The sequence below is a fragment of the Sycon ciliatum genome, chromosome 1, assembly GCF_964019385.1.
Source record: "Sycon ciliatum chromosome 1, ocSycCili1.1, whole genome shotgun sequence".
NCBI classification, from domain to species: Eukaryota; Metazoa; Porifera; class Calcarea; order Leucosolenida; family Sycettidae; genus Sycon; species Sycon ciliatum.
The window spans coordinates 51,105,183-51,122,682 of record NC_088643.1 but is presented as its reverse complement, the minus strand read 5'-3'; the positions used below and the strand labels follow the sequence as shown (position 1 = coordinate 51,122,682).

The 17,500-nt window shown below is 45.9% G+C and overlaps 1 long non-coding RNA gene across 1 annotated transcript in view; it reads right to left on the bottom strand.

Moving 5' to 3' along the window:
• LOC135830942 (uncharacterized) overlaps positions 1 to 17,500 on the bottom strand; it is a 92,837-nt gene that overhangs the window by 9,149 nt on the left and 66,188 nt on the right. The gene's annotated exons all lie outside the window — the stretch shown is intronic.

Below are 17,500 nucleotides of genomic sequence, written 5' to 3'. Positions count from 1 at the left end.
CTTCCAAATTCCGCTCCACATACTATTCCCAATAACGTCTGTTCTTCTTTTCTCTCCTTCTCCTCCTAGCAATGTCTGTCTTATCATTCCCCTCCTTCTAATGTACTGTCTCTCCTCCTAACATTTCGTATCATGTACCTGTCACTCCTTTCATTTTTCTTCTTTTTTTGGTGCGTTTTATGTCCCCATGACGTCGAGACCTCAGGTCGGCTGAGGGCAAAAAGCCTCACCATCACGATGCTCCCACTATGCAATTTTTTGTCTTTGCATGTGAGCTGTGATCATTGTAAAAAAAAAAAAAAAAAAAAAAAAATGGGGGCAGCTCCTTCCCACTTGAATCGGCTGGACTGGGTGCAGGAGCGAGCCATCAAGGCAATACATCCGCAATGCTGGCTTCCTAGCCTCATAATTCGCCGCACCATCGCTGCCCTCTGCCTCCTGTATAAAGCCCTTTGCGATAATTCTCCCGCTCTTCTCTCGAAAATGGCTCCACCCCCGACACACCAACCCAGGACCACACGCCTCACCCGCCAGGCTGTACGACTGTCCACCGCGCATCCCCATCAGTTACAGAATGTTCTTCCTGCCAATTCCCGGAACAATGTGAGCCGAGCCTTTCCCCACTCCGTCATCCCAATTTGGAACCAGCTGCCTACCTCTATCATTCCCCACCCATTTCACCCAAAGAACATCCAAAAGTTCAAGACAGCAGCTTATCACCATCTCCTCAGAACGAACTGGCACTGGGCCACTCATAGCATACGCGAGTAAGAGGGTACAGTGTCCTACCCTGCTTGGACATACATGTAATCTCTCCTCACGGACAGTCTCCTCTTGAATTTAAAAGTCTAACAGCGTTCACATCAATATTCAACTTATTCTTTTGCTCACTGAGCAATACAATCTTTCCATTTTCTTTCTTCTGTTTTCTTTTTCAATTTAATCCTCCCCACCCAATATCCCTTTGGTGCGTCCATGGAGCTATGAAGCCGAGACCTCTGGTCGGCGGAGCTTAATGGGCCCCACCACCACACTCCATCATTCACCCCAGTGTCTGGAGATATGTGGATTTTGTAGAAAATATATATGTCCGCAGATTGAGTATATATATATATATTGAGCATTTCGCTCCTGCTCTTGTAGCAGTTTAGCACTCTTGCGTGGGGTAGTGCCTTTGCTGTTTGCGTTATGCAGAGCTCACTGACTTGTCAGTTTGAGCACTCTGGCAAGGTACGTTCGGGCCTGATTGGAAATTTTTATTTCCATTGCTATCAGGTTCGGCCTCATTTCCTCTGTGCTGCGCTGATGAGTTCAAAAAGAACGAAACAGCATGCTGTCCGCAGATTGAGTATATATATATATATATACAAAGCTTCTAACACAGCCAGATGCAACGCACATCTACCACGTGACAATATTGAGAACACATTATCACTGTACAACTCACGACAATTGGTACGGGCTGACAGATGTTGCTTGATGGACGAAGTGCGATTCTTAGCTCCGTTGGGTGTTGTCTCTAAGGGACGCAAACTTTGAATCGAGCGGATTCATGTGTTCGTATGACGTGGTCAGCTTATTTACTAACGTGCCACTACGGGAGACCATTGACATCTGCGCAACAACACTGTACCACAATATGTCCATTACTCCGCCGTCCTTGAACGAAACGGAGTTTGTGAAACTCATGTTAATGGTTACATCTGGCGTTGAGTTTTCATTTGGCAACGTTATGTATAAACAAATAGATGGCGTTGCCATGGGCTCGCCGCTTGGTCCTGTATTGGCTAATATATTTGTAGGGTTCTGTGAAGCGTCCATTAGTCCATCATTGTGGCCCTCTATGTACTGTCGTTTTGTAGACGATGTGTACTGTCACGATGAGGATGAGGATGTCTGTGGAACTTTTCTACTAACCCTGAATAGCCTCCATCCGGCGTTGAGATTCACGTCGGAAGCGGAACAAAACGGCAGATTATCCTTCTTGGATGTACAAATATCACGCAACATTAACACTAAGAGTTTGGACACCACTATATATAGGAAGCCAACTTTCACCGGCCTCTACATTTCGTGGGGGAGCTATACTCCAACGAAATCGAAGAAACATCTTGTGAAAGCGCTAGTTTATCGTGCGCATAGAATATGTTCCCCTCATCTATTCAGTTTGTTCACCAATGTTCCATTGCGTGAAACCATTGATATTTGTGCAGCAGCGTTGTACCATAACAAGTCCGTGACTCCACCAGATTTGAATGAGAGCGAATTTGTCAAAATGATGTTAATGGTCACTTCTGGTGTTGAGTTTTCCTTTGACAATGTCATGTATAAACAATTGGATGGAGTTGCGATGGGATCTCCACTTGGTCCGGTATTAGCAAACATATTCGTTGGATTTTGCGAGTCATCCATTCCCCCATCGCTATGGCCCTCGGTATACTACCGTTTTGTAGATGATGTTTTTTGTCACGACGAGGACCAAGAAACCTGCGAGAACTTTTTAACAACCCTAAACGGACTACATCCTGCATTAAAATTCACTGCAGAAGGTGAACGGGACGGTGTGATATCCTTCTTAGATGTCAATATTACCCGCAACAACGACACCAAGAGTTTAGACATGACGGTTTACAGAAAACCCACCTTTACTGGCTTGTATATTCCATGGGGAAGCTACACACCAACTAAATCCAAAGTTCACCTTGTCAAAGCACTAGTCTATCGTGCCCATCGAATCTGCTCTCCTCACCTTCTTCAAGAAGAACTGAGGCGGCTCACATCAATTTTGACAAACAATGGATACCCCTCGTCACTACTAACAAAACTTATTAATAACAAACCAATCTCGCAGGATCCGAAACCATTTGGACCGGACAGGTGCCCCGTGGTACTACGCTTACCCTGGGTGGGTGCTGGTTCTGCGCGCGTCGAGAAGGAGGTGCGCAACATTGTCTGTTCGTCTTACCCGTGCGTGAAATTGTATTTAGTATTTGGAACGACGCGTGCGTTCAGTGTGAAGAAGGACGTTCTACCTACCCTTAGTAGAAGCAACCTTATCTATTTTTTTCAGTGCCGAGAATGTGAAGATCGGTACGTAGGTAGAACCCGTCAACACCTGGGCGCACGCATCCGTCAACATGTGCCGTTAGGTCTTGTCCCTGTTGACGCTCGTGATCGTGGTACTCGTCCTCGTCGTGGCCTTCCTCCAAAATGTGCTGTGCAGTCCGATACTGGAACGCCTTTGTCTGCGTCCAGTGTAGATGTACGCATGCGCGCCTCCGCCTCGACGGGCGGGGAGCTTGGCCCATCTCAGACAAGCGTGAGGAAGCGAGGGAGACCGTCTCGAAAACCACCCAATGTGACACTGGAGCTCATAGACACCGGAAGAGTTACCAGAAGCAAGGTGAAGAGACGGAGTACTGGGGATCTGAATACGTCGATAATGGAAGTGACAACAACGATCAACAAGAGGAAACGAGGAAGACCAAGAAGTGACACGAAAACGGCCATGAAATCAACAAAAACGGACATGAAATCAACGGACGTTGGAGGTGTGGACCGGAGCAACCAACCAAACAAGCCTAACGGAAGAGAACAACGGCAGGCGTCGAAGGTGACAGAGCTAAGTGATCGGACATCGTCCATCAAGCGTCATTTGTCGGGCAGTGCTAGTTGTCGTAAGTTGTATAGTGATGATATCTTTTCGATTTTGACTCGTGGAAGGTCTAAGTTACATCTTGCTGTGTTAGAAGCTCTGTATATTCGTAAACTAGATCCAGAACTATGTGTACAGAAGGAGAATGTGTTATCGTTGCAGTTGTTTGGTGTCACACCTCGTGAAAGTGTGACAAGTGTTCCCTGATGTGTTCAACGTGTTTGTCTACAACTTGCAGCTGTTTGTTTTTGAGTTTTTTAGCACTTTAATCATTTTTAACACCTATGTTGAAGTGTTGACTTTTTCTTTCTTTCATTCTCTATATAGTTATGTGTTTTTTCTAATTTCCGACATTCCCTGTACTATCCTGAAGAGAAGGGAAAGAAAACGTTTGATAGAAAAAGTGTCTACTGAATTGTGTGGATTTGCGTCGTTGCATGCGAATACGTATTACGAAATAATAATAATAATAATTTTTATTCGTTGTTTCTGGTCGTTCTCAGAAAGGAGCATTGAGAAACGGAGGAAGTCATGAGATGACAAAAATGTACGTGCACGATCATACAAAGACCTAAACTGGGAACGAGACTTGCACACCGTGTCACCGGACCTGGCAATCTCATCCTTCATGAAAACGCGCTCAATGTTCAACGTGTGGTATGCCTTGGCTCGGTGAACACGCTTTTCTACACCGCTAGGACAAACGCCATTGTCTAAACATCGTCTAAGAAAACCTACGTTTTTTTCAATGCTCCTTTCTGAGAACGACCAGAAACAACGAATAAACGAACTTATTACCAAATAATAATAATAATAATAATAATGTAAATAATCGACGCGGAGACAACAATTTTATAATAGCTATAAAGAGAACAAATTCTGCTGTCATCGCCACACTACAACAAAGTCATGAAGGTTTACCAAAATCGATTTTCTTGTCACAATCATCAGTGGAAAACTGTACGTGCGTTCACGGTGAGGAAGGATGTCCTACCAACCCAACTCGCATCTAAATTGGTATACCAATTTGAGTGCCGACAATGCGGTAGTCGGTACGTTGGTAGGACTCTTCAACATCTGAACGCACGTATCAAGCAGCACGTCCCACTGCACATGCTGACTGGCTCGGCACGGGCACTGCGACCCAAACGCGGCAGGCCACCTAAGAACCCTCGATCAGAGCCATCGTTAGCACAATTGCCGTCGACGGCAATAGTGCCTCCATTACCCGTATCGAGAGCCGTGGAGATGGATAATGTGCACATTGTCACTAACGTTATAACACAATGTACCATAACAACACAAGAAAGTACACCACAACAACATCCAGCTCAAGACCAAAGTGGACGCTGCGGCGAGGTGATCATGGTGATGCCCCCATCGCCATCGTTGCCGTTGCCTCCCCCAGAACCGCCACCTGCATCTGCCATCGGCAGTGCTGGGGCTGAGTCTGTGGTGTCGCTGGAACGGGCAAATATGGATGAGGTAAGCACTGAACATGAACAAGAAGAAAGAAGGCTGAAGGAAACGGAATTCAACAGAGAAAACAACACGATCAACATTCAAAGACCTAGACGATCAACGGCTAATTATTCAATGAATTATTACAGTACTGGATATCAAGCACCGGCGAAGACACTGGGAACAGAAGATTTAGCAACAACAGGAACAACAACAATGACAACAGCAACAATGGTAACAAATTACCATCAAGATCAAAGGAGGAGTCAACGAACAGAGGTTCAGCAACGTGAAGCGAGCCTGGGACCGATCGGTGGTGATGAGGAGAATGACACGGAGGACGACACTGAGGATGAGTTGGAAGATGAGACGGGGGACGAGGTTGCGGTTGGTGGAGACGAGGAATCGGATGGTGATTGTGATCGTAAGAAGTCTGCCGTTTTTCTTCATCTGTTGTCTCACCCTAAGTGTCTGCAGGTGTATGATGATTTTAGTTTTTCTGTTCTTTGTCGTGCACGGTACGCTAGTCAGTTGAAAGTACTTGAGGCTGTTTGTATTCGTTTGCATAAGCCTGATCTTTGTAAGCAGAAGAAACATGTAGTTGCGTTAAGATTGTTTTCGTAGGTGCACAGCATGATTGTTTGTCTCACTACATAGTTCTAGCGTTGCAATTAGTTCCTCACCCCTGTTGCACTTAGCTCTCGCTTTACTTCTATTGTCTCACCTTCCCTCATTCTATTTTTAGCACTTTGTTTTGTTCTCGTAACACATTATTGAATGTATATAAATTATTAATTTGGCATGGTTATTCTTCAGTCACGGCTTTCCACTGATGATTGTGACAAGAAAATCGATTTTGGTAAACCTTCATGACTTTGTTGTAGTGTGGCGATGACAGCAGAATTTGTTCTCTTTATAGCTATTATAAAATAATAATAATAATAATCTTCACCAGTTTGAGGGAAAGAGACAAACGGGAAAAGTCTGAAGAAAAAATTGACTGTCACCACCAGGACTCGAACCAGGGACCCTCGCTTGTAGCTAGCGATGCTCTAACCACTGAGCTATGGTGTAGTCGTCATCCCAGCAGAGACTGTTCAACATTTTCTTCAGACTTCGTAACTCACACTTCCTGTGAATCCACACAGGCGGGTGGGACGCAGCCCTCACTGTACCCACACACTTCACGTACACTCTAGCACAGGGGGGGCCCCAAGTCATAACGTCTTCACTAGTTTGAGGGAAGAGACAAACGGGAAAAGTCTGAAGAAAAAATTGACTGTCACCACCAGGACTCGAACCAGGGACCCTCGCTTGTAGCTAGCGATGCTCTAACCACTGAGCTATGGTGTAGTCGTCATCCCAGCAGAGACTGTTCAACATTTTCTTCAGACTTCGTAACTCACACTTCCTGTGAATCCATACAGGCGGGTGGGGCGCAGCCCTCACTGTACCCACACACTTCACGTACACTCTAGCACGCGGGGAGCCCCAAGTCATAACATCTTCACTAGTTTGAGGGAAAGAGACAAACGGGAAAAGTCTGAAGAAAAAATTGACTGTCACCACCAGGACTCGAACCAGGGACCCTCGGTTGTAGCTAGCGATGCTCTAACCACTGAGCTATGGTGTAGTCGTCATCCCAGCAGAGACTGTTCAACATTTTCTTCAGACTTCGTAACTCACACTTCCTGTGAATCCACACAGGCGGGTGGGACGCAGCCCTCACTGTACCCACACACTTCACGTACACTCTAGCACGCGGGGAGCCCCAAGTCATAACGTCTTCACTAGTTTGAGGGAAGAGACAAACGGGAAAGTCTGAAGAAAAAATTGACTGTCACCACCAGGACTCGAACCAGGGACCCTCGCTTGTAGCTAGCGATGCTCTAACCACTGAGCTATGGTGTAGTCGTCATCCCAGCAGAGACTGTTCAACATTTTCTTCAGACTTCGTAACTCACACTTCCTGTGAATCCATACAGGCGGGTGGGGCGCAGCCCTCACTGTACCCACACACTTCACGTACACTCTAGCACGAGGGGAGCCCCAAGTCATAACATCTTCACTAGTTTGAGGGAAAGAGACAAACGGGAAAAGTCTGAAGAAAAAATTGACTGTCACCACCAGGACTCGAACCAGGGACCCTCGGTTGTAGCTAGCGATGCTCTAACCACTGAGCTATGGTGTAGTCGTCATCCCAGCAGAGACTGTTCAACATTTTCTTCAGACTTCGTAACTCACACTTCCTGTGAATCCACACAGGCGGGTGGGACGCAGCCCTCACTGTACCCACACACTTCACGTACACTCTAGCACGCGGGGAGCCCCAAGTCATAACGTCTTCACTAGTTTGAGGGAAGAGACAAACGGGAAAGTCTGAAGAAAAAATTGACTGTCACCACCAGGACTCGAACCAGGGACCCTCGGTTGTAGCTAGCGATGCTCTAACCACTGAGCTATGGTGTAGTCGTCATCCCAGCAGAGACTGTTCAACATTTTCTTCAGACTTCGTAACTCACACTTCCTGTGAATCCATACAGGCGGGTGGGGCGCAGCCCTCACTGTACCCACACACTTCACGTACACTCTAGCACGCGGGGAGCCCCAAGTCATAACATCTTCACTAGTTTGAGGGAAAGAGACAAACGGGAAAAGTCTGAAGAAAAAATTGACTGTCACCACCAGGACTCGAACCAGGGCCCCTCGGTTGTAGCTAGCGATGCTCTAACCACTGAGCTATGGTGTAGTCGTCATCCCAGCAGAGACTGTTCAACATTTTCTTCAGACTTCGTAACTCACACTTCCTGTGAATCCACACAGGCGGGTGGGACGCAGCCCTCCAATAATAATAATAATAATAATAATAATAATAATAATAATAATTTGAAACTAGAGTATTGAGCCAATAATAAAAGTAGAAAGGAAAAGGACATACCGGTAATATGGAAACGAGTTAAGAGTAACTCTCCACCACTACTGTAACTCTCCACCACTGTAACTAGATTCGACGTCCTGACACCTAGCTTCAACACATCTCCGTAGCGCTAACCTACAGCCTTCCAACTTGGAAAGTTCAAGGTTATGGGAAGACCAAAGAGGGGAAGGCAAGCGCAACGAAAACGAGCACAAGCTACAGTCCCAACGGAACAAAGAATGTCGATTGTCACTGGCCGGTGACGAGACCAGTAGGACGTCGAATGTCTCAGTACTCTGTCAGTTTTGTGCCTAGTTGTTGCACTTTCTGACTGTATAATTATAGTATCTAGTTACAGTGGTGGAGAGTTACTCTTAACTCGTTTCCATATGTCCTTTTTCCTTTCTAATAATAAAAATAATAATAATTTTTTATTAACTGGTTTTGAGGGAAAGAGACAAACGGGAAAAGTCTGAAGAAAAAATTGACTGCCACCACCAGGACTCGAACCAGGGATCCTCGCTTGTAGCCAGCGATAATAATAATAATATTAATGCAATACAGAGTATAATACATGTACAATGTAGATGCAGACATGGCCAGACAACAAGTTCATGGAATTTTTAAGGATATTTATGTTATTCAAAATGGATTTTCGTGTTCCGCTCATCAGTGAATAGTATCGGAACTGAGGGTACTGTGTACAAAAAAGAACATTTTATAACAGCATAATTAAAAGTGTGAACAAAAAAGGAAGTGCTACAGCATTACATAATAGGTGTCAAACATAGTGCTAACATAATACATTATAACTGAGTGCAGGCACAAAGCATGAGGTGATACAGTGCAACATGACACGACATTTACATCTGATCACCAACTACGAGAACAACTTTAGCGCGACTACATGCTTCTTTTGTTTACAAAGAACAGGATTATGCACACGAATACATACAGCTTCCAGATCCTTCAACTGCTTAACATAACTTGCACGGCACAAAACAGAAAAGTGAGAATCATCGTACACACTAAGACAATCTGGACGTGATAACAAGTGACAAAATACAGCGGACCTTTTGCTCACGTCGCTCTCTTCCGTCTCATCCCGCTCCTTTCCTTCAACCTCCTCCGCCTCATCCTCGTCCTCCGTCTCATCTTCATCATCATCGTCCTCATCACCACCATCAGCATCATCAGTCACTTCCTCATCATCCGTTTGCTGCTCAGTCTCACTGCACTCCTTATCAGCCTCCAACATGGTTCCATCATCTCCACCAGCATCACAAGTCGTTTGACCGCTGCTCCGCGTCACCGTTGCTGGGTTCTCTGCTACTACACACCCATTTCCACTGTCCATTTTGCGTGGGCCAAGTCCATTCCGTGCATAAATTTCAAGTGAATAGTTAGCTGTGCTTCTTCTGGGTCTATGGGTAAGGATATTGGTTTCATTTTGGTTTGTCACACGAAAATCGATTTTGAATAACATAAAAATCCTAAAAATTCCATGAACTTGTTGTCTGGCCATGTCTGCATCTATTATACTCTTTATTGCATTAATAAAATTGCTTTCTCCACGCCGACTCTTTAAATAATAATAATAATTGATATTTTCTCTTTTCAGGCAGTTCACTTCCCCAGTTAATCCTTTGAATTTGAAGTTCTCCCAATCCTTTCAAAATAATTGAGCTGATGTCATTATTATTATTATTATTGCAAGGAAAAAATTGGAGGCGTATCCAATTTCGAAAGAAAAGGTGACAGCACCGACGCAATCCACACAGTCAAGTAAGCCAATTTCGTAACCGAACGTTTTCGTTCCCATCTCATCATGGGTAAATAGTATTCAATATACATTGTGGTCATAATGTGTTGGCATTTGGGCTAATTTCAACAGCAGCCCAATGGTCTGCTCTGTGGGCCATGTGATAAATTTGTTATCGCATGGTTGCTGCGGGCCTTATGGCATATTATTGCCCCTCGAGGTTAGCCCTCGGGCCCACGGCCCTCGGGCTAACCTCTGGGGGCAATAATATGCCATAAGGCCCTTGCAACCATGCGATAACATATACGTATTGATCAGAGCAAAAGAGGCTAAAAGAGCACATCGCAATCTTTGCACGTTCGCCCTCGTACCGTGAGGAGAGACAGTACATTAGAAGGAGGGTAAGGATAAGACGGACAGTGCTAGGAGGAGAAGGAGAGAAAAGAAGAACACCTCTGGGCGAGATTAGGCCGTCTTGCCATTAGCCCTTTCCCAAAGGTGCTCTTTTAATTCGCACTTAGTGCTTTTCGCGTCCCTCAAAATATGCTGAAAAAGTGCTCTTTTTTCAGTGAAAACAGGCAAAAAGTGCTCTTTTTTCAGTGAAGCATAGCCATGATACATGCTCAGATATGAACCCATGCTCACATATGAACCCAAGCTGAGAAATGAATACCCACTCTTCCATTTATGGGTCCACGAAAGGCAAAACAGGAAGTAAAGTAAAAAAACAAACACTTTTTACAGCATTGTGTACGCCGGGTACCGGGTACAAGCTTCACCAACTAACGTTACTTGTTTCCCCAAAAAAAAGCGGCGTGCCAAGGCCCATCGAGCACTGGGAAACTGTGATCGCATGCATGAGCAAACAGATTTTAGCACTTTTTCAGCTAAAAAAGCTCAAAAAGGGCGATATTCACCAAAAAACGCAATAAAGGGCGAAAGAAACGGGCTTTTCCAAAAAGGGCCAAAAAGGGCCAAAAAAAGGGCGAGCACCTTTGGGAAAGGGCTACTTGCCATTAGGCCTTGACGGATTATGCTAATATTTTCGTGAAATTATGCTTTTCGCATTGCTGAAAAAAATGCAGAATTATGCTATTTTTATGCTAAAAGTTATCATAATTATTATGCCGCATTATGCTCACATATGCTGCTAATGCATAATGGTTCTGTGCAAAGTAACAGGGGATTTTTTTTGTAGAGGGCGTTGTACTGTAGTAGCAAAAGTTCAACGGGATCAACGCACCGTCCGACCTAGCTACGACCATCACTGATTGTCGTGGGCTGGACATGTTATCAAGGGAGTCATAAATAGGCACCGGCGGATAATGCTAGCATAATAACTAGCATAATGACCCATGTGGGGAAGACCGGCACTGCCCTAGCATAAAGCCTCCAAATGTGACCTTGTCTGGCACAATCGATGTGTGAAACTAGCACTACGTCCAGATGAAAGTGTGTGCTGGATGCCACCGTTGCCAGAACTTAGAAGCAGAAGCGTGTTTGGCACTGTTTGCTGCGTTTACGGAGTTGTTCAAACTGCACTGACTTGTACTTGGAGCTAAATATAGCATTATGCACACTTTTTGCAAATTTGATTTCCAAATTTGCAATGCTTGTCTTGAAGTTCAATGTCAATGTGTTATGTTTCCACCGTGTTTGCCCTGTGATACTGCCATATTCCGAGTGACTGCACAGGGAAGTACAGGTTCCTGCACGAGTACGAGGCCAGTACCGCGGAATCCAGCCCGCGCCGCGATAGCGGCAAGGGCTGGATGAACAGCGGTACTGGCCGAGTATGAGTGACTGGAACGTGTTTCCCGTGTGCACCCAAGCCAAATAAAGAGATACATGACAGACACACCTGCATTGTGTTTTGTGATTGTTTTCTGGTACAGTTTTTTGTAGTAGTCCATAGTGCTTTTTTTTCTCGCGCGGCCATTGACATTGTCGACTGGGCATCGGGCATTCTGGCTGTTCTGTTCCTACGGATTTTTCCCACTACACGTCTTGATCGGAAACCTCGGCAAATTGCGCGGATCCTGCAGGTTGCTGAGCATTGCGCGCTTTGGTTGAGGCTCATCCGGCTCGTCCAAGATCTCCTTCGCGAGCGACTCCGCAATAAAAGTTTCAGTCTCTTCCTCAACTTTTCGGAGGAGCTCATTCGCATCGACAATATCGTTCAACAAAGGGGATTCTTTTCTCCCAGTTCCAGATCAAATGTTGGAGCGCCATGATGACAGTTGTGGTTGCAAACAGTCGCTCTTCTGCTTTAGTTATTTTATTAGTAACCAATGAAAGACCTTGAAGTAGAGTCAGTCCAGTGGCTACTGCCCGGCGACGGCCATGCCGGCCAGTTGAATCCGTTCCTGCCCGTCGTCACTTGACGACGGGCAGTGGAATCCGTTCCTGCCCGTCGTCACTTGACGACGGGCAGTGGATCCAGTTCCATCACCTTTGATCTTTGAAATTGAAATTTGAGCAGGCAGGACCGCGCTTTCCAGCCCGCGCTGTTTGATCTGTCATTGGTCAACTCCAAGGCGACAATCACGTGACATACGGGAAGTCATTATTTCCCACCGCATGGATTGACATTTTTGTAGCACTATCGGCACTGCTAGCATTATAACTAGCATAATCGCTCCAAATAACTAGCAGTGCTAGTAGCACAATTTCCTCATATAACTAGCATTATCCGCCGGTGCCTAGGACTCATAAACCTACAAATTCCTAGTGCATCTACTTGTACTTGTACTTGTAGAACATGTACGATGTATGGAATTTGATGCGAACAGGCGGATTATTACAATTTTATGCGATTCGTATGCAATTTGCCTCGAATTATGCGATTATTCGATTTTGGTAGGAATTATGCGAAAAATTATGCTAGCATAATCCGTCAAGGCCTACTTGCCATCACTAAAGACAATAAGAAGATCAGTAGATCACGGCGATAATCCACTCTGTGAGAACGAAAAAACCCGCTGCCGTGCTATGCTAGCTATCCAATTCCACAGTCTAAACAAGCCACTACAAATTCAAATACATGTAATTATTATTTGATTCACAGCTTTCACAGGATACGATGCAGTTGGCAAGTAAATAGACCAATCCCGAAAAGATTGTCTGGGTTCGTGAACATGGTGAAAGGGCCGGGAGGCACGCGTGCAAACCAGCTCGTGTGAAGTGCATCGTTGGAGGAGAGAGAGACGTTTGCTCACCGAGCTGAAGATAAAGGATTTGATGTTTGTTTGTTTGTTTAGCTTTATTTTACTTGACGGAGTCCTGCTAGTCAGCTAGTCAAAGGACCGTCGGTACCTTAGGCAGACCCTGACGGAGTTTTGAGGCCAACTAGCTCTCGGCAAGGAGAGGAACATTCACGTGGTGATCTACTCTCCGTAAAAAATACAAGCTACAGTGAAATCTCGTTAGGAAGAACACTGATAAGGGGCCGTCCGTAAATATCGATGTTTTTTTAGAGACGATATTGGTGCTTCTCTCCCTTGACCCCCCCCCCCCCCCCCCCTCCCCCGGCCCCAAGACGCCCATGTACATCTAGATCATGGAATCAATATTTTTGGATGCTCATTTTTTTCTCCTTTTTTGTCAATAATATGAACCCAAGATGGCAAGTTTGCAGTATTTATATGGTCTAATTGAGAAGGAGAGCATTATGACTTTTTTGGTCGCCCTCGAGAACACTTGTGGCCAGCAGCCTTCTTGTGCTGCATTAGAAGGTCTCCTGCAGGCATCGTTCGGCCGATTTCCACAATCAATAGCTCATTCTTTTGCTCTTGAAATTCGCCATGGGCGTACAGCTTCCAATTTTTGATTTTGTTCTTGTGTCGCGAGTTTTGGCTCGGCGAACGGAAGCTGGTTTCACATTTCTTGTATAGCCATTTAGACGTCCGCTTGCAGGGATCGGCGAAACTTCAGATATTTACATCGATATTTTTCTGATGCTCGAAAAGACGCACATGGCTCAAACCCCCTCTCCCCCCCCAGACGCACCAATATCGTCTCTAAAAAAACATCGATATTTACGGACGGCCCCTAAGACAAGTGTTTGCTTAAGAAGAACTAATATTCGTAACTCCATTGGATAAATCACTGTGTATTCACTGGGAATACCATACGGATAAGAAGAACTCCCGTTACTGCAAACAAATATCGGTCCCTTGGTGTTCGTCCTAAAGAGGTTTGACTGTACATACCGACATATCGCCGACATACCGAACAGCTATACTACGATTTCAACTAACTCACTTCTCGATCTGCTGCTTCACAAAGTACTAATTCTACAAGTCCTGACTGGTGTAGTCTGAAGCTGGAGTCGCATTGCCCACCTAGTACCTACAAGTAGCTTTTGGAGGCGATGGATTTTCCGACTTGAACTTTTTCCACAAACTCTCGCAACATTGCTACAGTGTACTACTACCGTAAAATCCCGCCAGAGCGCCCCTACCTCCTCGACGCTTCGAGTAGGTTCAGGTTAGTAGTATGCTGTGTTTCCGCACGCTCGTGTCGACATGTCACCTACTGAGTCTGTACATGGACCGGATCGCGGAGGCGGAGGAGCTTGACGACCTCCGCTGACTCCATAACATCGGTTTACCTGTTGGTGAGAATCTGGCCAATTTCCAGTTGGATTTAACAAGCTGCCAGCGCTGGGCTAGAGGCATTCACGGGGAGTTTTCTGCGGCCAAGACCACCATGTTCTCCAACTATGCTCCTCCACCCTCTTCGTCTGTCCAAATGGACAACGTACCACTCAATGTTAAAAGTACCGTAATCCATCTAGGCGTTGAGATCAGCACTAATCTTAAATTCCAAGACCATTTCACTACTGTGTTCAAAAAGTTTCGCCAACGTGTAAATTTGTTATGCTTTATGGGCCGTCATCTATCGCATGCACATATTGCCCTACTCTACAAGTCATATGTACGACCCACAGTAGAGTACGCTATCCCTGTCTGGTGCTTCAGACTTACTGCTAGCCAGCTAGAATCGCTTGACATTTTACAAGCAAAGATCTGCAGATGCCTGCTGCGGTCTGCGAAGATTGATTTTGATCGCTATGAATCGAAGAATAATTTAAATAGGCTGTGTAATTTGGAATCCCTTCACTTCCGACGCACTTACATTTCCATCACCGTTTTGTTCAAGTATATCCATTGGCACCCAGATTATCTATCCCGCTTTGACATCAATATCTCTTCTAGCGCACGCCGACCAAACAAACTGATTTTCAATTCTCATGGCCGCATCTCTTCCTCTCTCTTTCTGCATAAGATCGGAAAGCTGTGGAACTGCCTTCCACCAAGGCTGTCATCCCAAGATTCACTTTCTAAATTTCAGCAGCAATATCGCTTGCACGTGAAAAGTTTTAAATTTGACTGTAGTGGTATATCCCTGGACATTTAAATTAATTGTTTTATTTTTAACAACCCAGCCCTGTGTTTATTGCTAATTTATGTAGCATATACTGTAACACGTGTAGTTTTCCTCACTGTTTATTTCTATTGCATGATTTGCATCAGGAGATCCCCTCGACAGGCCATCGCCTCTGGGAGATCCTTTAATAAAGATTATTATTATTAAAAAAAACTCCAGGTTGCCGAATACCCGCCCTCGTCTTTATCGTGGGAAACAGTCTCCCCTTCCAGGACCTACGCATAGTTGTCGTCCCGGGGGTGGAGACTGTGTTGTCTTTCGAAATAGTTCTTCATCACGCTCGGGCGAATGATGATTCTCATCATGAACTCGTTCCGACGGTGGGACATGGCGATGGTCTTTGGTGGGGCACTGGCTTGGCGAAAACGCAATATTCTTGTGCAGTAGAACATTAATCGGCTGCAGATGAGTACTTCGGAGTAGTCACTTCGTGGCTGGCCCTATAGGAGGAAACCTGGCAGGAAAGAGGCAGGACTCCTCGAAGACGAAGCGCTCGCAACAAAAATAGCATTCGAAATATCTCGTAAGATTTAGGGCCTATCGCTTTGAGCCACAGCGCTCACAGCCTTGCCTACTTCATCAAAGTGAAAGTCTACATGTTCGTTGACCTCTTCACACTACACAGAAGAGCGAAACTTAGATTATGATAATATGACTTAGCATTCGACCCCAACAGCAGAACATTACCAGTGCGAGAGAGAAAACCCACAAAGGGCTTTGCTTTTGTAGCATCGTCTCTCTTGCATGCAAAAGGAAGATAAGGGCTGTTGTTGGGGGGTCAGACTTCCTCGCCCTTCCCAATCCAAGCCGGTGTGCCGCAAGCCAAGGCAGTATCTTAGGACCAACGCTCTTCCTTATCTATGTCAACGACATCTCTGATTGTGTCTCCCCAGAATGCCAGCTAGCGTCGTATGCAAACGACACAACACTGTACTGCCTGATCCGTGCCGATGACGTGTCTTAACTCACTGCAAGCCTCCCTCGATGAGCTCCAAGCTTGGGGATCGAGATGGAAGGTCAAGTTTGAGCCGACAAAGTGCCAGGGAATGTTGATAAGCAGACGATCAACACCCCTCCCACCCTCTTCTCTCAGCTTCGATGGTACGGTGATCAGAGAGGAAACCGATGTTAAGCTTCTCGGTGTGACCTTCGATCGCAAACTGCTGGCTCGCAGCCATCTCCACCAGGTTGCACTCAGAGCCAGCCAGCGCCTTGGCTTCTTCAGGAACGTGTGTCTAGTACTCGACCGCAACGGCCGCCTCAGTGTATACAAAGGCTTCATCCGCCCAACCATGGAATATGCTCCCCAGTCTGGCAAGGCGCAGCCCGGCCCAACCTCGTGAAGCTTGACCGCATCCAGCAACGGTGTATGCTCAGCATTGGCGCTGGAACCATGCTCCCAAGCTTATCAGTGCGTCGGCAAGTCTCGGGACTGTGCTACCTGTTCAAGCTGCACTACATTTCCGGTCCGGCCCAGCTGACAGACATACTGCCACCTGCTGCCCCTGAGCCCGCCCGCACAAGAACCCGCCACCAACATCAAGTGAAACACTCTCATGCCTTCCAGTTGTCAAACACCTTCCCCGCAATAAGTCCTGACATCCTACACCGATCCTTCCCGTTCGGCCTACTCACAACATGGAATGCTCTACACTCTGCCATCCTGAAAGCTCCCCCATCCAAGGCAGCGCTGCAACGCTTCAAAGTAGCAGTGTACAAGTACCTCCTGGAGAAAACTTGTGGGACTGCTGTCGACGTGTACACCACAGACTAGCATACTACCTGATGGCCTAACTCTTTCTTTTTTCTTTCTTTTTAACCCCCCCCCCCCCTTGGTGCGCGTTGTGTGCAAGGATACCGAGACCTTTGGTCAGAGGAGTCCACAACGCCCCACCTACACAGCTGCGCTAGTGGATACTAGTAGTGGTCAGTAGGGTCCAGCGGATAATGCTCCGAAATTTTCGTATAATTCCATCATAATGCTCCAAAAACTACCTCATAATGCTGATTATAATGCTTCAACAAGGGCTATAATGCTCTTGGCTTGGGTCAGAAAGGAGGAAAGGCTGCACATATTCAATTTGCGCCTGAATCCGGCGCAATATTTTCCACAAGCTCCACCACCTTGTTGCACTATAAGACATAACCGATTCGCCAGTGGCTGCTCTCCATTGCAGCTTTGACGCAAGGCTATGGCTGAATAGTGTATGTCATAGACCGTACTATCCCGGCATTATCCAGGGAGTGACAGGTG